Source organism: Drosophila biarmipes, unplaced genomic scaffold, assembly GCF_025231255.1.
Source record: "Drosophila biarmipes strain raj3 unplaced genomic scaffold, RU_DBia_V1.1 ptg000007l, whole genome shotgun sequence".
Taxonomy (NCBI): Eukaryota; Metazoa; Arthropoda; class Insecta; order Diptera; family Drosophilidae; genus Drosophila; species Drosophila biarmipes.
In genome coordinates this window covers 2,746,883-2,770,282 of record NW_026114528.1, presented here as the reverse complement: position 1 = coordinate 2,770,282, position 23,400 = coordinate 2,746,883, and the positions used below count along the sequence as shown (strand labels likewise).

The following is a 23,400-nucleotide window of genomic DNA, read 5'->3' as shown; positions in this document are numbered from 1 at the left end:
AACTGCTCCATAACACCAGGGGCTACATTTTGCCAACTGGCGCTAATAAGATCGGGCGCCCAGGAACTCCACGCTGGAGGCACTGCGCACTGCGAAATTCAACAAAGTGACTTGCATCCTGTCACTTACGTTGACGATGGAATTGTCATTGTAAATGATCGCCCGGCTCGTGAGAGGGTGGACAACGGCACCTACGTTCACGTACAGGGTACCTACCTCATCACCTTCATGGAGAGTGCTACAGTCAACGAAACCCGATTTGTCAACCATGACACAGCCTAGAAAAGGGCTCCGGGAGTAGCCAGTTCGCCTTCTCTAAACGTCACTATGGAGCGAAGCATCCTTAGTCTTCCATACCTTCATCGGTTGTGTGAACGTAATTTGGAACACATCAAAAGATTCGGAGAAGAGGTCAGCGACTATCGATTACATCAGATAATGCTTATTGCAGGAGCTATATGCTGCGCGCTGATCTGCATCGGATTAACCTTCCAGGCCAGAAGAACTACGGCCCAGCTAAAAGAGATGATCGCCAGGCTAGGGTCGGCCGAGGGCGGTCTCATTCCTGAGGGGGGAGTAGTTAACTAAGTTAACCGAGAGACGGCAATGACCGATCGCTGCTGACACAGCGTCTGGCCGGATGCCCGTGCATAGCCGGCTAACACTGCATATTTGCGTGGCCGCTATGATATCCAATTTCTGTTAGCCTTAAGCCCAGTTCAGTTTTGGCATTCAGCGAATAAAGAACACAAGTTCTGCGCAAAAGAACTCCGGCAACCGCCGTTAGAAATCTTATCACTTTCTATCCTGACTGAGTCTCTAGGCCAGCTGGAAAAGGGGAATAGTTTTCTCCCAACATATTTATCCCAATTCTACAATAGATGACCAGTGGGCAGTCGGCCAAGAGGAACGGTGACCGCAGCGAGGAACAACTCCCCCGCGCCCACAAGCTTTCCAGCGACCAGCTACCCGGCCGCTTCTTAGTTACCGCCACCGCTCGGGGTCGACCTGCGCCCACGAGCCTAAGCAGGATATCCCCTTCAACTGGACGGCTGCATGCGATCACGCTCACATCCACTGGGGGAATATTATAATCTTATAATTTGTACATACGTATCTATGTGTGTACTAATTTAGCGAGAATTTAGTTATTTCACTTGTGCATTTTTTGCATCTCAAACGCATATTCTGTCGTATGTATGAACAGTTTTTTTTGCTCGGCAAAGACTTGAACATGCATTGTCCTTTTTTTAGGAAAGATGAAAAGTTTGAAAACCACCGCTCAGGACCTACCAATGTCCTGTTACGACTGCCTAATTGGTAACTATAAAACAAACGTAGTATATTGATTCACAATTTTGGATTTCAGACTGTGGTTCTAAAAGCAGACAGCGACTTGCTGCATATATTCCCGAAAAGAGAGCAATGCGGAATCCGGGCCAAATTCAGGTCAAAATAAAAATATTGGGAAAAAGTTTGAATTAAAAAATTGTAGTATGAGTATTGTAGTATTAATTAGTAACATAATTAAAAATAAAAATAACAACCTGTAAGTGTCTAAAATCAAGAAAGGAAGTTAACTTCGGGAAGCCGAAGTTTGTATACCCTTGCAGTTATAAAAAATAATCAATAATTTTATTAAATTGAATTCGAAATTCTTAAAAATATAAAAGTTTATATTCCCAATATTATAAGATAATATGTCAAAAAGCCCCAAAGCTATAATTTGTTTCATATTATTTCCCACCAATTATACTATCGTTCCTATGACAGCTATATGATATAGTAGTACGATTTTAATAAAATTTAATTCGAAATTCAGAACTAATAAAAAAATTTTATTTTCAAGTTTATAAGTTTATATAGATATAATTTTTATTTCATGTTTTCCGACTAATTTTCCCATCGTTCCTATGGCAGCTATGTGATATAGTCCTCAGATTTTGATAAAATTTAATTCGAAATTCAAAACCAAATAAAAAATGTTATTTCCAAGCGTAGGAGGTTATAAGTTTAATAACACCAAAGATATCATTTTTTATAAATTTTAACCCTAATTTTCCGATTGTTCCTATGGGAGCTATATGATATAGTCGTCCAATTTTGATAAAATTTAATTCGAAACTCAGAACTTATTTAAAAATGTTACATCCAAGCTTAGAAAGGTATATGTTAAAAGACACCAAAGATATAATTTTGTTAAATTTTTCTCCCAGGTAGTTCCTATGGGAGCTATAAGATATAGTTGTCCGATCCTGCTGGTTCCGACTTATACTCGTTTACTACCTGCAACAGAAAGAAGACTTTTGGATAAGTTTCAGCCCGATTTAAAACTGAGAGACTAGTTAGCGTAGAAACGGAAGGACATGGCTGGATCGACTCGTCTTGTTACGCTGATCAAGAATATATATACTTTATGGGGTCGGAAACGTCGCCTTCACTGCGTTACAAACTTCTGATTGAAATCATTATACCCTCTGCAAGGGTAGAAAAACGTTTAAATATGAAATACTGTAAATAATTTGTAAAAAGTGTGAAAACGTGTGAAATAACTGAATTTCATCAAATTAACCTTCATATCAAATCAGTTTTTTTTCTGTATACCATATTAATATATAGGTTATATATCAAAAAGTCATTCAATCCATGTAATATTTCAGAACGCAATAAGAAAGAGATACCAGTATAGCTATCTCATTTTATATTTATGTAAACATGGCAATAGCTTTAAAATGAAGTTAGTATACATAATGTAAAAACAAGGTAGCTATGACGATATATAAGACCATCTTTTTATAGAAAATTCAGTGCAGAACCAAAATTCTTTACTACTCGAAACGGCCTGAAAACGCATACCTTAAAGATACACAACTTTAACAATCAAAAATCTAGATCTTCTTTATTGTTGTTATTTCTGTCTTGAAGTACAAAAAATTTGGTTGCGAAACAACTATAATATAAATTGATGCACAATGAGGAGATAAAAAGTATTCGTAAAGCAGAAGAAAATTATCGCAAAAAATAAAAACAATTGTAAGAACTCCATTTCAAAATAGTTTTTATATTATATAATTTTTTTAATTTAAGTATAATATAAAATGGGACAAATTTAAAATTAATAATCCCGCTCTTGGGTAGAAGCTGAAGCTGGTTGAAATACTCTTCGTAGGAGACATCAACCGAATCTTCCTTATCAGAACCTCCAGATCCTAGTTTTCAACAATCTCGATATCAGAATCCTGCGTCTCTAGTATTTCGAGATGATCAATCCAATCTCATTAATGGTATCAACAAACTCAATAGTAAGATCCATTGGTATGCAGTACTGATACATTTGAAGAACTCATTCTGAGCAATTTGAGAGGTGTCATTTTTATAGTCTAGAATGTTCACTTAACAGGTTGTCATCTACAGGGAGTGCATGTTGTACTCCCAGAACCAATCCGATTGGTTCTCGAATATAGGAAGCAGAACAAGACCGCAGTCGAACTGTTATTAGAGGGAAAAGAAAGACAAGGATTGCTAAAAAATTACCGGGGGTGAACGTGATGTAGGAGGGTTCAGTATGTAGGTAAATAGGTATTTGGTTCGGGTCAACATTTGCGCAAGATGTTGCAGTGCAACCATTAGAATCTTCTCAAGCCTTAAGCTGAGAGTAGCTATAATAAGGGGGATCAGATATTTTTTCGACGGGTTTGCTTAAAATCATAATCAGTGTGTTTGCTATCCGGGGGAATCCTATCGTTTTATTGCATTTCAAAATATTGTGACCCCTCGCTATCTTCTGAGAATGTCCAAGAGAAAGTGCACGTGCATACCCACGAACTCGAGTATCACCCCCTTCCCACGAGTCTTTGTGTGTGTGGGTCTGCGTGTGCGTGACTGCTTGTGCGTAAGGTGTAAAATTAAAATTTTTTTTTTTTTTCATTGGAAAGGGCTTAAAATCGATTTAAAGCTATTGGGCTAAAACTTTTCCAAAAGTCTTCTTTGTATTGCAGGTAGTGTATAAGTCAGAACAAGCCGGGCAACTATATCTTATAGGGGAAAAAATTAAAAAAAAAATTATATTTTCTGTGTTTTGAAGCTTGGAAATAACATTTTTTAATTAGTTCTGAATTACGAATCAATTTTTTTCAAAATCGGACAACTATATCATAAAGCAGCCATAGGAACAATTGGAAAATTAGTGGTAAAATAATATAAAAAATGATATCTATGGTGTTTTTTAACATATAACTTCCTGCGCTTGGAAATAACTCTTTTCATTAGTTCTAAATTTCGAATTAAATTTTATCAAAATCGGATCGGAATCGATCGAAAAATTGGTGGGAAAATAACATGACACCATTTATAGCTTTGTTGCTTTTTGACATATAACCTTCAAAGATTGGAAATAAAATTTTTTAGTTAGGTCTGAATTTCGAATTAAATTTTATCAAAATCGAACGACTTTATCATATAGCTGTAATAGGAACGATCGGAAAATAATGGTATGAACAAATTTTATATTCGGTGTTTTTTAACATATAACTTCCTACGCTTGGAAATAACATTTTTTATTTGGTTTTGAATTTTGAATTAAATTTTATCAAAATCGGACGACTATATCATATAGCTGCCATAGGAACGACCGGAAAATTAGTAGAAAAACATGAAATAAAAATATGTCTTTGTTGTTTTTTAACATATAACCTTCTAAGTTTAAAAATAAAATTTTTAATTAGTTCTGAATTTTGAAATAAATTTTATTAAAATCGAACGACTATATCATACAGCTGTCATAGGATCGATTGGATAGTTGATGGAAAATAATGTGAAACAAATTATAGCTTTGGGGCTTCTTGACATATTATTTTATAATATAGGGAATAAAAATTTTAATATTTTTAAGAATTTTGAATATAATTTAATAAAATTATTGATTATTTTTTATAACTGCAAGGGCCGACTTTTGTGGCCGACTGCCCGCTGGTCATACCCTGTAGAATTAGGATGATTATGTTGGGAGAAAACTATTCTCCTTTTCCTGCTGGCCGAGAGACTCAGTCAGGATACAAAATGGTCAAATTTCTAACGGCGGTTGCCGGACTTGTTTTGTACAGAACTTGTGTTCTTTATTCTCTGAATGACCAAATTTAACTGATTTCAATTTTCGACCTAAAGCTTAAAATAACATGATACTCATAGCGGGCACGCAAATATAGAGTGCTTGCCGGCTATGCACGAGCATCCCGCAGTGCCAGCAATTTTGGCCGCTGCTGGGCTGCGGACATTCGGTCATCGACTCCGTCCGTACTTAGTTATCTTACATATACGAAAACAATTTTTTTAACCTATCCTTATGTACTGTTTTGTGTCTTTTTTTATAATTTGAAATTACTGTTATCCTTTTCTTCTCCACTTTCAACCTAATAGGGTCCAGTATATTAAAAGTCTAGTTTATGCCCTTTTTCATTTTTATACCCTTTCAGAGGGTGAAATGAAGGACACGTTTCCGACCCCATAAAGTATGTATATTCTTGATCAGCGTCACTAGACGAGTCGATCTAGCCATGTCCGTCTGTCCGTCCGTCTGTCCGCCTGTCCGTCCGTTTCTACGTCCGTTTCTACGCAAACAAGTCTCTCAGTTTTAAAGCTATCGGGCTGAAACTTTCCCAAAAGTCTTTTTTTCTATTCCAGGTAGAACCAACCGGATCGGGCAACTATATCTTATAGCTCCCATACGAACTATCGGGGAAAAAATTTAAAAAAATTATTTCATTGGTTTGTTTTAACATATAACCTCCTACGCTTGAAGATAACATTTTTTGATTCGTTTAGAATTTCGAATTAAATTTGATCAAAATCGGACGACTATATAATATAGCTTTCATAGGAATAATCGGAATTGGTGGGAAAATAATATGAAACAAATTATAGCTCTGGGGCTTTTTGACATATTATCTTATAACTATAGGAATTTAATTTTTATATTTTGAAGAATTTCGAATTCAATTTCACAAAAATCGGACTACTCTAACGTATAGATGTTAGAAAAGGGTCTGAAAAAAAAAAAATAATTTTTTTACTATCACTGAAGGCATCCTTTAAAATTTCACATGGTGCTACTAAAGTTAATTTTTTGTATAACTGCAAGGGTATAAAAACTTCGACTTGTCGAAGTTAACGTCCTTTCTTGTTTCATATTATTTTACCACAAATTTTCCTTTCGTTCCTATGGCAGCTATATGATATATTCGTCCGATTTTGATCAAATTTAAATCAAAATTCGGTATTAATAAAAAAATTATATTTCCAAACTTAAAAGGTAATATGTTAAAAACACCGAAGATATAATTTTACGACTAATTTTCCGATCGTTTTTATGGCAGCTATATGATATAGTCGTCCGAGTTTGATAAAATTGAATTCGAAATTCAAAACCAATTATAAAATTGTACTTCCAAGCGTAGGAGGTTATATGTTAAAAAAAAAAAACAAAAGATATAATTTTTTCATATTTTCCAACTAATTTTCCGATCGTTCTTATGGCAGCTATATGATATAGAATTTATATACTTTATGGGGTCGGAAACGTCTCCTTCAAACGTCTCCTGCGTTGAAAACTTCTGACTGAAATCATTATACCCTCTGCAAGGGTATATAAAATTATTTTTTAGTATTATTTTTATTTATGATTTTTCCGGTTTTTGTTTTAATAGTGGTCACTTTGTTTTCTCAGCTTTGTAACTAAGTGTAAGTTTAGTTCCTAGGCCTTAATCTATTTTCGGTTGTATTTTGCCCGGATTGTAATAAGGTCAGCTGTTTGATTTTTCTGAAATTTATGTTTAATTTTTTTTTCCTTATCTTCGGTCGGTTGGATTTTTCCTATCATAATTTGATTCTTTACAAGTTTGACAGGCTTCAACTACAGCGGAAAATAAATATTTTTTTTTAAATTTGAATATTAATATCTTTTGCATCACTATGGGCTCTTTTATGTTCGAGGGTAATTATTTCGTTTTGTTGAGAGTCTCAAGTTACGCCGTCTATTTCGTTTTGAGTTAACCTTGCTTTGTATGATTTAAAAAAGAGCGGTAAATGTTTTGAATTTTTTTTATTACTTACGTACTTGTTTAATTATATGTCTGTGCTTGTTAAAATTGGTATTTCGAAACTATAGGAATCTGCGTCATCTGCCAGTAAATATATGTGGTTTTTAAATACGTAGACTGGATCTTCTACCAAAAATATGAGATTATTTGACGAGCTTTCGTTGCTATGTACTGATCCTGAGGAGCTTAATGAATTAATTTCAGCAGGGGCTCGGGACAGCGCATCCGCTACTACATTAGGGCTTGTACCTGATCTCGTGTTTTATTCGCCAATGAGATCTCTCCAGCCTTTTAGATTAGCGTTATGATTATTTACGCTATTTAAAAAATGTAGAGGCTGGATATCTGTGTATATTATCACTTTCGAATACCCGTAAAGATAATGATTGAGGCTTTGGAAAGCCTTTTCTCTCTTTCGTTGGCTGCATAGTTCTCTTCGGTTTTTGACAGATTGCACGTTAAACGTTATTGGCCTATGATTTTATTCCAAATATCGGTGGTCAGCTGGAATTCTTTTCCGAAATATGGATATGCAAGGATAACGTCTCTGGAGACAAGGGTATTTTTATAGTCGTTACTCGAATAGTAAAAGTGTATACTAGATTCATCGAAAAGTATTTAACAGGTAGAAGATAGCAGGATCACTAACCGAGTCGATCTAGCCATGTCCGTCTGTCCGTATCAACGCTGAGATCGTGCGCAAGTTTATTTTAGCGGGGTGCCTAACGCCAACAATCCGCGAAAATCTATAGCGCCTACAGTTTTTATAATAGAAACAAAATCTTATCTGAAGTGTGTTTGTCTCATCAATACCTATCGACTGACTTAAAAATGTGCCACGCCCACTCTAACGCCCACAAAAGGTTAAAACGCTTTAATCTGTCTGCCGCCTACATAACATCTACTGAAATAGCCGGTAGGTGGCGCCCTAAAATATAGCTTTGGTGCTTATATATCTCCATTTACCTTTTGCTCCCTTAAGCTGAGTAACGAGTATCTGATAGTCTAGGCACTCGACTAAGTTTCTCAAATACAGTAATAGCAGCTTATAGCAGTTTATAGCAGTTATGCTTGACTTGATCTTAGATGTACGGCCTTCTTAACCCCTTTACAGAATGGTTAAGGGTTTTGCTATTTTAACATAGTCGTTTATAACGCGCCTATAATAACCTGTCATGTTCAGAAAAGATCGGAGATCTTTTAATGTTTTCTGGACAAGACATTTTGTAATCGCTTTTGTTTTATCTTTGTAAGTTTTAACTCCATTATCTGATATTGAATTGTAGGGCGCTTGTCGTTTATATTGTAAACTTTTAAATTTCCCACCACAATTTAAAAATTCCTACCAGGATATGAAGTTTCCGCCAGGAATTAAAATGGCAGAGCAAAGTTCAAATAATTTCCCAATTTTCAACACTAAAATGACGCATTCGATAGGTATTCCTAAGCGACTCTGGTCTCACAATTTTTGATAGCGCAGCCTTGCTGACTTGCGCATTTGGATTTTTCGCCCTTTTCCGTTTTGGACCTTGGCCGTGTGAGAATCGTTTTTTCCTGAACATATTTTGTCAGTGCTTGAACCAAACTCATATTTCTACCAAAGCCAAATCGTGAAAAATATCAGACATTTTCAGCCTTTTTGAAGGTTTTCTTTCACCATAAGGTTGCCATTGAATAAACGAAGAAAATTCTTAGAAGTCGAGTACTTCTCGTTGTACCAGTTTTCCTGAAAAAAGTCCCTGAAGCGCACCATCGGGATCGTCGGCAATTTCATCAGCTTTTCGCAGTGCACTTTCTATCACAAATACATAAATGTTATATGACACATTACTTAGTGGCCCAATTTATAAACAACTTTGAGCCAAGAGCTTTTATACATTTTTTAAACAAAGCCTCAAATCGATTCCCACCCAGATCAGTTTCACACTCTCCGTTCCAAACGGATTCTGTAAACATCCAAGCCGATTATCTAAACACCAGAGCCCCAAAAAGGGAGACCCAAGTCCGCTAACGTAAACATCGATTTCCGGCAGAATTTCAATTCTGCAAAATTGCAATTTCAAATTTAATTGACCATTTTCATCATCCTATTCTTCGACTCTCTTAATCAAATTTTTATGATAAATCTCTTAAGCCGATGTTTAATTATAGATTATTGAACCAAAGTCAGGCAGTCCGTTTTTGAATCCGAATTGATCGGTTGTCAACCAAAATATCGCGAGCACTGAAAATTACGTTCGGCACTAAGGAAAATCGTGTGGCGCCCAACGTGGGGCGGTGCTATTTAAAAAAAATCCCTGAAACAAGTTTTAAGACAAAACAGACTAACCGATGACATTATAAAATATATAAATAGCTTAAGGAGGACAACAATAAATGCAATAACCCCCTTTGTTTACATCAATCCTTTAATTAGTGGATGTAACGAAAAACACACTGCTCGAAAAAAACTATTACTCTCAAAAATAAATATTAAACAGAAATAAAGATAACAAACAGATATTTCAAAATCAAACGGATAAATAAAAAATTTTAATTAAAAATCAAATACAAATTTTAACAAAAAGGAAGAGCTGAGGACCAACCCTCTCTACACGAAAATAAATTGAAGGAAGAGCTGAGGGCCATCCCTCGCTTTAAAAGACCCCAAACAGGATCATCAGGCAAAAAGAAGACATCCCATATCCAAGGAAACTAAGAAAAACAATTAGTCAGCTGTTTAATTATAATTTTATATATATAAGAAATGAGTTCAAAAAATTTTTAAATAAAAACAAACAAGGTGGAAGAGTTAATCAACGACTTTGAAAAAATTCTAACCAGGACTCCACACTTACCTGCAGTGGCTTCTAGCAGCCAGATGGTTAATGTAAGCGATTTAATAGCCCAAATAGTTAATAATGAATTGAGTCCTTTAAGGAATGAAATGGCGAGTTTAAAGACGCAATTAAATCACAATGTAAAGAAGGTTGAGGAATTCAAGGTGGAAGCTGTTTATCCAAACGTAAGGTGCGATACTTCTTATGAAATCATTAAGTCGGTTCGAGAATATAAAGACGAAGAAGATAGTTATGTTAGCTGGAGAGAATCGGCACTATCTATTCTTCGAAGTAAAATTACAGGCATTGCCAATGATGCTTTAACTCATAATGGAATAATAATGGCAAGACTAGATTTTGTTTTTTGTGACAAGCAACCTAAACATATTTTAGAACAGGACTTAAGTGTATTAAGTCAGGGGAAATTATCGACTATGGAATTTTATAATTTGGTAAATAAAAAATTTACTCTCTTGATTAACAGAACCATTATGACACATGGGAGGAATAAGCCAATTACATCTGAACTTTATGAAAAACATAGAAAGACAGCACTACGAGTGTTCATAACTGGCCTTAACGGCCATATCTCAAATTTAAAAAAATTTTTAAATTTTCAATGAATCCACCCGATTTACCGAACGCAATGGTATAAGTACAAGAACTTGATAGCAACAATTTGAGGGCCCAATTCGCGAAAAATTTTATATCATCACAACGCAAGACTAATGAGTCAAACTTATATATGCAACAAAACTCAAATAACAAACCAAGACAATATAACAATAATAATAATAATCAAAACAATGCTAATAACTTAAGATTTAATCAAGAAAACAATCAAATCAGAAATAATTTTAAAAATTTTAATCAAAATAGAAACAATTCCTGGAATCAGGGAACATTTAATAATGGCCAACAAAATCTGTGGAACTCTTTTATACAACAAAGTAAGCCAGAGCCAATGGATTTTGATAAATCAATCCAGATGCCAAATATACCCCATAACAGTAATAATCAGGGATATAATAATTATCAAAATAAATGGAATCAAACTAAAAGAATCGAAACACAAAACACACAACAGGAGCAACCTCAAAATAAAAGAGTACAAACAGGAACTGTTAACCAACCGGCTAACAAGACTATGAGGTTGAACAACATTGAAGAGGAAAATTTTTTAGGGCAAACTCAGGAGTAGGCCTACACTACATAATAAGACAGGATAAAAAATAAATAAAAACTTAAGAATATTAATTGATACAGGGGCAACTTCTTGTTATATTAAAATAGGAATTTATAAGAACAAAAATAAACTACCAATATATAAAAGAGTATCCACAGTGAATGGATATTCAATAATTAAGTTTTATCATATGATAACTATTTTCGATACGCGGTATACTTTTTTTATGGAATAGATGGGCTAGACTCAGTTTTACTTGTTGGCTACAACCTATTGAAAAAAATCGGAGCTGTAATTGATCCAGCAAAAGGGGTAATAAAGTATAATGGAAAGGAGGAAAAATTAAATTACGATAACGGTAATATTTTAAATCAACATTCTTTTTCAGACGAAAACGCTATTTTTCCGTTAAAAGAATTTATAATAAAAACAATCTGAATCTGAAGAGGGGCTCTGGTTTGGTAAACATAAATCCTGAACACGCCGTCGTTGAATTATCCAACAAAAATAAAAGTTTGGAATATAAAAATTCTGAACACGTCGTCGTTGAATTGTCCGACAAAAATAAAAGTTTGGGATTCAAAAATCCTGAACACGCCGTCGTTGAACTAACCGACAAAAATAAAAGTTTGGGATTCAAAAATCCTGAACCCGCAGACGTAGAAGTATCCGACAACCAAAAAATTAACAATATACAGAATTCATCCCCGTATCAAAGAAAAGATTTGAAAGACAAAATATTAAATATTATTAAAAAAGAACATTACAAAATAAATATGCAGATTCCTACTGCAATCCAAGCAGTAGCCCTTATAATTCCCCAGTATTAGTCGTACGACGAGCCGAAAACGTTGCTGACGAAGTACGACCCCAAGAACCAGAACAGAAACAAGATGTTATCTAGCTTCTTTAAAACTGCCCGGAACTCGCCATTCCGCACCCCCCCAGGCGGCGGCAAGATGCGATGCCGCCGCCCCTGCGTTGGTTCCCCAGCCGGTTGAGGGTCGCCAGATCGCCGCCGCCTCGGTGCCCGTGGCCAACAATCAGGACTCGTGCGAGTTCGACAGCACCAAGTACAGGGTTGCCCATATTCGACGGACCCATGTTTTTTTTTTTTAAATCAAAGAAAAAAATAAAAATTTGGCGGTTGGCAATCTTAATCATTTAATTTGTTCCAATTAGATTTGTTTACATCAATTTTTGAATATGATATCTTTCAAATGGCCGCCTCTGGCGTTGATGGCGTATGGTGCCCTTTTTGCAGCATTTTCCATCATTTTCGCCAACATTTCGGCCGGAATAGCGGCTATTTCTTCACGAATGTTGTCCTTGAGCTCTTCTAGGGTGCTTGGCTTGTTAACGTAAACCTTTGACTTCAAATATCCCCACAAGAAGAAGTCAGGCGGCGTCAAATCGGGCGAACGCGGTGGCCTGTCCAAATAGCCACTTTTCGACATCAAACGGCCCGGAAACAATTTCTTCCGAAAATCGATTGTTGCGACTTGTGTGCGGTGGAGCGCCGTCTTGTTGAAACCAGAACTGCCTCATACGCTTTCGACGAATAATTGGCATCACAAAATTGGTCATCATGTCGCGATAACGCTCCTGGTTGATGGTAGCAGCATGGCCATTTTCATTTTGGAAGAAAAACGGCCCAATGACCGTTTTCGAACTAACGCCGCACCAAACTGTGACTTTTTCGTCGTGAAGAGGCACTTCTTGAATCTTCTCAGGATTTTCAGTGGCAATCTTTGCTTAATTACGGTGCCATTCAATGTGAAATGGGGTTCATCGGACATGATAATTTTGTTCCAAAATTGATCGTCATCTTCGGCCATTTCGATGACTCTTTGCGCCGATTCCAATCGACGAGGCTTGTTCGTAAGCAACAATCTTTGCGTCAATTGAATTTTGTACGGGAACAAATGCAAATGCAAATGCAATCGAAAAATCCGTTGTAAAGTGGACCGAGCCATGCCCAACTGCTGAGAACGGCGTTTTTGGGATGTTCTTGGGGACATCTCAACACTGGCTCGTACGGCAGCGATATTCTCGTCCGATCGCCTTGGTCGACTTTTATTTGGCCTCTTCGGATTAGAAAGAGCCTCACCAGTCGTAAATTTTTCGTATAAACGCTTAATGGTGTTCTTAGAAGGCGCACTTTTCACATTTTTTAATTTTTTAAAAGCACGTTGAGTTTTCACAATTGACTTGTTCTGTTGAATGTAAATTTCAACTATTTAAGGGCGCTCGCGTGGCGTGTATTGTTCCATGGTAAAAATCTGCTTGGACTGACGCTTCAAACGCGGTATGTCATTAAGCGATCTGACATCTCTGTCAAAAGTTATGGCGTCGTCAGATGGGTTCGTCGAATATGGGCAACCCTGTACTGCGCGTTGTGCGGTATTGGTGACATCCTCAGCTGCGGCACCGCGCACACCTTTGTGGTCCCACTGGATCTGGTCAAGTGCCGTCTGCAGGTCGACCAGGCCAAGTACAAGAACCTGTTCCACGGATTCAAGGTCTCCGTGGCGGAGGAGGGTCTGTGCAAGTTTGGTCTGTACGAGGTGTTCAAAGTAAAGTACGCCCATATCATTGGTGAGGAGAATGCCTACATCTACCGCACCTCGTTGTATCTGGCTGATTCCGCTTCGGCCGAGTTCTTCGCCGATATCGCTCTGTCGCCTTTCGAGGCCGCCAAGGTCAAGATTCAGACTATTCCCGGATTTGCCAACAACTTCCGCGAGGCCGTGCCCAAGATGCTGAAGGAGGAGGGCGTCAATGCCCTCTAGAAGGGCCTGCTTCCACTGCGGATGCGACAGATCCCTTACACTATGATGAAGTTTGCTTGCCTCGAGCGCACAGTGGAGGTGCTCTACAAGTATGTGGTGCCCAAGCCCCGTGCCGAGTGCACCAAGGGCAAGCAACTGATCGTGAACTTCGCCGCTGGCTACATCGCCGGTGTGTTCTGCGGCATGTGGAACGGATTGACTCCTCGTATCATCATGATCGGTACTCTGACCGCTCTGCAATGGTTCATCTACGACGGTGTAAATGTCGCCCTTGGCATTCCCCGTCCACCACCCCCAGAGATGCCCGCCACCCTGAAGGCACTAAGTGGGCTAGTCGAATCGGTTACGTTTAGGCCAGAGTTGAATAGTAGGCGCGATTGTGGGCAGACCCAGAAGCAACATACTTTTACTTTCTAACGAATTTTCGAGTTCTGTACAACCGAAAGCCTTTTACTTATTTCTTTACATCAATACATCGATGTTGCGTGTGTGCCATTGCACATGTACATTCCACAAGCAATACTTTATGCATTTCTCTGACACCTTATCCACACTTTTTTATGAACTTTCTATCTTTAAACCCCAAACATTTTAAGCTACACTCAAGTTCAAAGTATTTAATTCCATAATCTAATACTATGTGCTATATTTAACCCATTGTGTGTCTAGTTTCCGCTAGAAAGTATGTCTGTATGTTGTTCCTTTGATGGCCAGCTCCCTTGTTTTCCCCTGCCCGCTGCCCCAAGCCCCACAAGGCCATACAAGCGAATATGATATTATATGATATTCTTTCAGTTGTCTGACCCGCTACCTATAAAAGCCCTCTGAATGAATTAAAGTCTCAAATCAGATCCGAATCTGAAGAGGGACTCTTGTTTGGAAAACATATATCCTGAACACGCCGTCGTTGAATTATCCAACAAAAATAAAAGTTTGGGATATAAAAATCCTGAACGCGCAGTCGTCGGAATATCCGATAAAAATAAAAGTTTGGGATACAAAAATCCTGAACGCGCCGTCGTAGAAGTATCCGACAACCAAAAAACTAACAATATACAGAATTCATCCTCATATCAAAGAAAATATTTGGAGGACAAAATATTAAATCTTATTAAAAAAGAACATTCCAAAAAAAATATGCAGATTCCTTTTAGGACTGACATACGCGGTGAAATAAATACCGAAAATGATAGGGCTATTTATAGTAAGCAATACCCTTATGCTCTATCAGCCTCAGATTTTGTAAATTCTGAAGTCGCCAGAATGCTTAAAGAAGAAATTGTGAGGCCAATCTATATCCCTTATAATTTGCCAGTATTGTCGTACCAAAAAAGGGTTTTAACGAAGATGTAACTCCCAAACTTAGACTGGTAATAGATTATAAGAAACTTAACGAAAACACCATAACGGATAGATATCCAATGCAGGATCCTTCCGTAATTTTGTCAAACCTCGGGAACGCTAAATACTTTTCCATAATTGATTTGGAATCAGGATTCCACCAAATTCTCATGAATGAAAAAGACATACAAAAAACCTCATTCTCAATAAATAATAAAAAATAGGAATTCCTGAGAATGCCATTTGGGTTAACAAACGCCCCTAGAGTATTCCAAAGAGCGATGGATGATATTTTGAGAGAACAAGTTGGAAAAACTTGTCATGTCTATATGGATGACATTATTATTTTCTCAAAAACTATTGAACAGCATTATAAAGATTTAATTGTTATAATTAACATTTTGCTGAACGCAAACATGAAAATTTCGATTGAAAAATCAAAGTTCTTCAAATTGGAAACAAACTTTCTCGGTTACGTTGCTTCTCACAATGTGATCAAAACCGTTCCAGAAAATATTTCCACAATCGTAAAATATCCAATCTCTAAAAATATTCGAGAGCTTAGAAGCTTCTTAGGCCTTACAGGATACTACAGAAAATTTGTTCAAAATTACGCCAAAATTGCTCAACCACAAACCATATTTAGAAGGCCAAAATAGCAAAATATTAAAAAAGGCATCCCGCAAAACTTCTATACAGTTGGATGAACCAGCTGTAAGAGCTTTCAACGAGCTCAAAAATAATTTAATTGCACAAGTAGGTTAGTTTATTATAATAAAAAATTTACTTTAACCACCGATGCGTCAGATTTGGTTATTGCTGCGGTTCTTTCTCAGGAAGGAAACCCAATTACTTTTATATCAAAAACTCTCACAAAAACTAAACAATTATATGCTACTAATAAGAAGGAACTTTTTGCTATAGTTTGGGCTTTTAAAAATTTACGAAACTATTTATATGGAGTTAAAAACATTGAAATCTACATAGATCATCAACCTCTTTCATTTTTAATTTCTTAAAAGAACCTTAATATCGAAAAGAAAAGATGGTACTCTTTGGTTGAAAGTTATTCTGCAAAAATTATTTATAAGCCAGGAGAAACAAATGTTGTTGCAGATGCATAATCTAGGATACAAACAGATGGTATCGAGTCGATCTCAGATTAAAACACTCAGCTTTCAGCAGAGAATAGTTTTGAGAATGTTATACAAGAAACCCGAAAACCCTTTAACCAGTTAAAGCAACAATTGCTAATAGCAACGGGGAGGTATACAATACATGAGTCGATTAAGGTGTTCGGAAATACTAGACATATAATAGAGTTTGACACTCCGGAAAATTGAATAACTCTCTTAATGGAATACATTCCACCTAATATAACAATCGGAATTCATTGTAGCTTAGAAGACCTTTATATAATTCAAAAACCACTTAAAAATACTTTTATAAATGAATTTTTATTTACTAGAATATTTGTCCAAGACGTAGAAAAGGCTGAAGACAGATCGCTTATAATAACAGAAACGCATTGTAGAGCACACAGAGGGCTTGATGAAAATTATAAACAAATTAACCGGCATTATAATTGGCCTAACTTTTATCAAAAACTAAAGGAGTTTGTTAAGAATTGCACCATCTGCAATCAGAACAAATATAACAGACATCCAGTGCAAATTCCTATCGGTCAAGCAACTATTCCGGATAGAGAAGGTGAAAGTTAGCATATATAAATATTATATTATTCAAAATTTTTAGTCGTAAAAGAAATCCCAAACAAATTAAATATAGAAAACAAAATTTCAATCAACAACAATTCCCATTAGCCAAAACCTTGATGATAGATAACGAACCAAGTTTTTCTTCATCCCAATTTCAATCTTTTGCACAAAGAAATGGGATATTTTTATTTTATGCAGATCCTCGACATAGTACTTCCAATGGACAAATTGAAAGGGCACACTCTACTCTAACAGAAATTGTACGCTGCATTAAAGATGAACTCAACTTAGTTGATTATTCCGAAATAGTAATTAGAGCAGCACAGAAATACAACTTATCAATTCACTCTAAAACCAATCAACGACCGTATGATATATTATTTAATAAAATCAAACACGATAAAATTCCCCAATTGTTAAAGCAAGCACAGGATAAAATGTTACATTTTCATAATAAAGACAGAAAAGAAAAGGACTATCACGTAGGAGAAATAATTTACGAAAAAAAACACGGGGAAAGAAATAAGCTTAACTCTAGATATAAAAAACAGGTAGTTAAGGAAAATCATCCTAATAAAGTTATTATTAACAACAGAAACCGTACGATTCATAAAGATAATATTAGATTTTAAACAAATTTACTTATCTTAAATTCCAGATAATGAATTCAACCAAATCCGAAATTATGGATTACACAAACCTTGATTTCTTTACTTACAAGGATACCAAAGAAGTCCTCATTTATGAATCAAACGCGGATTTATTTCATATAACTAATTTAAGTTTTTATAAAGATATTTTACTCTTGAAATTTTAAAACAGTCATAACGTTCAGAATTAAAAATAGGAAATAACTAACGATTTAAAAATTACAAAAATGCTTATTTCTCAAATATTACCCACTAGTTCAAAAAGAGGCATTAATGAATTAGGCACAATCTGGAAATGAATAGCAGAAACACCAGATCATGATGATTTCATAACAGTTCAAAATAAAATTGAAGATTTGATAAAAAAACAATAACGATCAATTCGTTATTAATTCCAAAATATTTAAAGAAATAAAAACTCTATCTGACAACTTAAAAACCGCCTTTAAAGATCAAGAAATTCTTTTGAACTTAATGGACACAATTACATTAGCTGAAATAGATGTTTTCAACACAAGAAATGCACAAAACCTGTTATTATTACTAATCTATTGGATATATCTGAATTTAAAATCGCTTTGCACCAAGATCTTATTATAATATTATATTATATAATTATTGATCATTGTGAAGTTTACAACTCAAGATGCATTTCGCACAGTGATAAAAAATTGTTAATCAATAATCATGTCGCAAAATGTAAAAATAAGTTTCATGTAATGTCTAATTTTGAGACCGAATTATTTAACAACTATTGCACATTAAACACAGAAGATTCTTGTTTTAACAGATTACTAAATGGAGAAAAAATTGTTGTAATAAAATTAGAGATATAGAGATTAGAAATATAAATGTAGATGTGATTCAAGAAGAAGCCATTTTTATAAACGGAGCTAATAAAGTTAATGACACTCATTTAGATGGGTCATATTTAATAACCTTTAATGGCACCACAAAAATTAATAATAAATAAAACACTAATGTAGACAATAAGATATTAGAATACATCACCGCACGAAAATATACTGACTTCTTAATTTCCGAAATTATTATTTTAAATTATTCGGAACTCTCATTCGATAATATTAACGTATTAAATCCTTTTATTCAAATTAAACAATCTCAAATACCAATCAAATTTATTTTGATCACATCCGCATTTTTATATTTAATTACCATGCTTATAATTAAATACAGAAAATTATTAATATTCAAACCACGGCAAATTCAAATTGAAATACAACCAGAAACTAATATCCCCGACAATGAAAATACTGTAGAGGAAAATATAAGTGTCGAATTGACTAATCAGCTACATTCATTATACCCATCAGTTCCAATGAATCGGGACGATTCAATTTAGAATGGAATATGACACATTATTTAGGGGGCCTTGCCAAATTTATAAACAACTTTGAGCCAAAAGCTTTTTTCCAAAGCCTCCAATCGATTCCCACCCAGATCAGTTTCACACTCTCCGCTCCAAACGGATTCTGTAAACATCCAAGCCGATTATCAAAACACCAGAGCCCCAAAAAGGGAGACCCAAGTCCGCTAACGTAAACATCAATTTCCGGCGGAATTTCAATTCTGCAAAATTGCAATTTCAAATTTAATTGACAATTTTCATCATCCTATTCTTCGACTCTCTTGGATGATTCTCTTAATCAAATTTTTGTGATAAATCTCTTAAGCCGAGGTTTAATTATGGATTATTGAACCAAAGTCAGGCACTCCGTTTTTGAATCCGAATTAATCGGTCGTCAACCAGAATATCGTGAGCAGTGAAAATTAAGTTCGGCACTAAGGAAAATCGTGTAAGCTAGTGAATAAAAATTATCTATAAAAAAAAAAATATATATTTTTTTTTAAATTCGCTAACCAATAATTTAATTTACACACATGAGTGCACTCTCTATCACAAATACATACACATAACAGTGCATACAATACAATACACAATACACAATACACAATACACAATACAAATACACACACCTGTAACCTACGCTTTGTTATCAATTCTACTTAAAGCAACATAATTTAAATTTAAAATCATTAAATTCCTATAAACTTAAAGTTATATAAACACATATGTAAACATATTTTGATTGATTGTTTACAATAATATTCCAATGTTCTTAATATTATAAAAGAAATTCCCTTTCGACTAAATACTTGCTCAGTGAATTCAATTAAATTTAATATTCAAAATTAATGTTTATGTTTTAATATCCTTGAATTGATTGGATATAACTTTAGCATACAGCTTTATGTGATACCCAGCTTTGTAACTTTAATGATAACCTTCGTAAGTATTACTTTTGTTTTAATTAAACTTGTCATAAACATAAATTGCTAATTTTTTTTACCAATGGAAGCTTACATCAATGAAGATGAATAGGGGTTAGTTGTGTGTCGAAGGGATCACCAACCTCTGTCAGGTAATGCGGCTGCGGTGATCATGGTAGGGTGGGCAATGTACACATACATCAGCTGCTGCCATTCCATTTAGGCATAGCTTTAAATCTGAGAGACTAGTTTTCGTAGAAACGGACGGACAGACGGACATGGCTACATCGACTCATCTAGTGACGCTGATCAAGAATATATGTACTTTATAAGGTCGGAAACGTCTCATTCACTGCGTTGCAAACTTCTGACTGAAATTTGTATACCCTCTGCAAGGGTATAAAAAGATTACACATATTTAAAAACATATTAAATATTATAAAGTATAATAACTGAAAGTAAAAGTTTAGCTCAACTAACCCAGCTCATATGTATATCCCAAATGCTAGAACAAGATTTAGCAGACAGAATCGCAAATCTTGCCACACCCTCGTCAGTTAGTAAACGCACTAACAACCGCGCGAATCATGACCGAGAGAGAAATTGAGGAACAAATTAAATCTGTCCTAGAGGCAACTCAGCAGTCTAGTAAACGAAATTCTTAGCCCAATAAACACTCTTCAAAATATACAGACCAAACAATAAAAGAGAATTAGCACACAATCTCAGCGACTCACTAAAATTGTGAAAAGAGTGTTACAAATTTATAAATCCATTATCGGCTCCCTAAAATATTACGGAATCCGATCCCAACGTATGCCGCTACCTATGGATGTCGATCAGTCAGCTGGCTCGCGTCATATAAATTATTGAACAGACGGCAAATTATGATTACTCAGGGAAAAGACCTCGGCACTTTCAAGGTTCCAAATATAAATAATCGTTCCTGGTTACCTTACTTTATGCTAACGACGGGAAATATAAATTATATTCAAAACCAATTGGTACTGAAGCCAAAACATTTTCCATTTTCAGATAAACACATGCATTTTTTATACCCTTGCAGAGGGTATAATGATTTCAGTCAGAAGTTTGCAACGCAGTGAAGGAGACGTTTCCGACTCCATAAAGTATATATATTCTTGATCAGCGTCACAAGACGAGTCGATCTAGCCATGTCCGTCTGTCCGTCCGTCTGTCCGTCTGCCCGTCCGTCTGTCCGTCCCTTTCTACGCAAACTATCGGGCTGAAACTTTCCCAAAAGTCTTCTTTCTATTGCAGGTAGTATTTAAGTCGGAACCAGCCGGACCGGAAAACTATATCTTATAGCTCCCATAGGAAAATTATATCTTTCGTGTTTTTTAACGTATATCTTCCTTAGCTTGGATATAAAATTTTTAAATTAGTTCTGAATTTCGAATTAAATTTTATCAAAATCTGACGACTATATCATATTGCTGCCATAGGAACGATCGGAAAATTAGTAGGAAAACATGAAATAAAAATTATATCTTCGGTGTTCTTTAACATATAACCTAATAAGCTTGAAAACAACCTTCTTTAATTAGTTCTGAATTTCGAATTAAATTTTTTCAAAATCGGACGACTAGTTGGTGGGAAACAATTCGAAACAAATTATATATATAGTCAGCTTTTCGACATATTATCTTATAATATTGGGAATATAAATTTTTATATTTTTTAGAATTTCGAATTCAATTTAATAAAATTATTGATTATTTTTTATAACAGGAAGGGTATACAAACTTCGGCATGCCGAAAATATCTTCCTTTCTTGTTTTTGATAGAAACACTAAGAATCTTCCACTGTATACTGGGCAATGACACAATGAAAAGCCTAGAAGCAATTATAGATGTGAAAAATTATACATTAATTCTTGGAAATAAATGGAAAATACAATTTTACCAATTGGCAATAAAAGCGCTTAATACAATTGTACCGCAAGTCGGCCACATGAATTCTGAATTTTGCTGCGCAGCACTTTCTGTCTCCGGCTAAATATGGAATTGCTTTGGCATTTTGTTAGTGTTTGGAAAGTTGAAAGTCCCGAGGTCTTTTCCCTAAGTATTCATTATTTGCCGGTCTGTTCATATAATTTATATGACGTGAGCCAACCGACTGATTGACATCCACAGGTAGCGGTAGATTGCAGATTGCTACATACATACAAAACTTTGCTATATATAGCTGATTTCTCGCCAAACTAGCTGGTTTTTCCAAAAGTGGCAGAATTAATGCTCCCTATATTGAGCTGTTTAACATCAACTAGAATTTTCAGAACTTTAAAATAACCTTTTGGTACAAACAAGTCACTTACAAAAAAATAAAATTTCTTTTTGAGAGGACCCCAAAAATTTTACTTTTAAGCGGAGCAGCCGATTTTTACAATGAAGGTGTCATTTGACGCATATTTTAATTGAGAATATAACTAGGATAGCCGGGCCTAATTCAACCCAACAAAAGATCAAATTTTCCAAATTTCAATTCATAGCAAATTAATCAATAAGTAATTAAATACATATATAAAAAAAAAAAATCATAAAAAACAAGAAAGGAAGTTAGCTTCGGCAAGCCGAAGTTTGTATACCCTAGCAGTCATAGGAAACATAGTGTCAAATTTTTAGGGATTGTTGCTGACTTCAGTGATATCAAAAAAAATTATTTAATCTTTTTTTTGGACCAATTTTTTGACATCTACATGTTAGAGTAGTCCGATTTTTATTAAACTGAATTCGAAATTCCTAAATATTTAATAAATGGTATTTCCAAGCTTAGAAGGCTATAGGTGAAAAAAATCGAAAGATATAATTTTTTTATATTTATATAGTCTATGATATGTGATATATGATATATAGTCGTCCGATTTTTATAAAATTTAACTTGAAATTCATAAACAATTAATAATGTTATTTCCAAGCTTTGACGGTTATATATTAAAAAACACCAAAGATATAATTTTTTCATATTTTCCGATAGTTTCTATGACAGCTATATGATATAGTCATCTGATTTTCATAGAATTTAATTCGGAACTATATCTTATGAAATCAGCTATATATAGCAAAGTTTTGTATAAGTTTTGTCTTCAGGCTTGTACGTTGTTAGAAAGGTATTTCGAAATACTATGTAGCTATGTATGAAGCAATCTACAATCAATAAATTATATGAACAGACCGGCAAATAATGAATACTTAGGGAAAAGACCTCGGCACTTTCAACGTTCCAAACACTAGCAAAATGCCAAGGCAGTTCCATATTTAGCCGAAGACAGAAAGTGCTACACAGCAGAATTCAGAAGTTACAGAATAAGAGTATTATCAGTTGGTAGGAAAAAATAATTCGATTCTCGTTACCTTACTTTATAGTAACCACGGGAAAGGGAAAAATCCTAAAAATTCTAATAGATACGTGCTCAAATCAAAATTATATTCAAAACCTAAAACAAAATGAGTAAAATTTTTCCGTTAGCTCAGTTAGAGGTGCCAT

At 35.1% G+C, this 23,400-nt stretch overlaps 1 pseudogene; it reads left to right on the top strand.

The window, feature by feature from the left end:
• The first annotated feature begins 11,495 nt into the window (after nt 1-11,495).
• On the top strand, nt 11,496-14,308 carry LOC108035844 (phosphate carrier protein, mitochondrial-like; annotated as a pseudogene).
• Nucleotides 14,309-23,400: the final 9,092 nt, after the last annotated feature.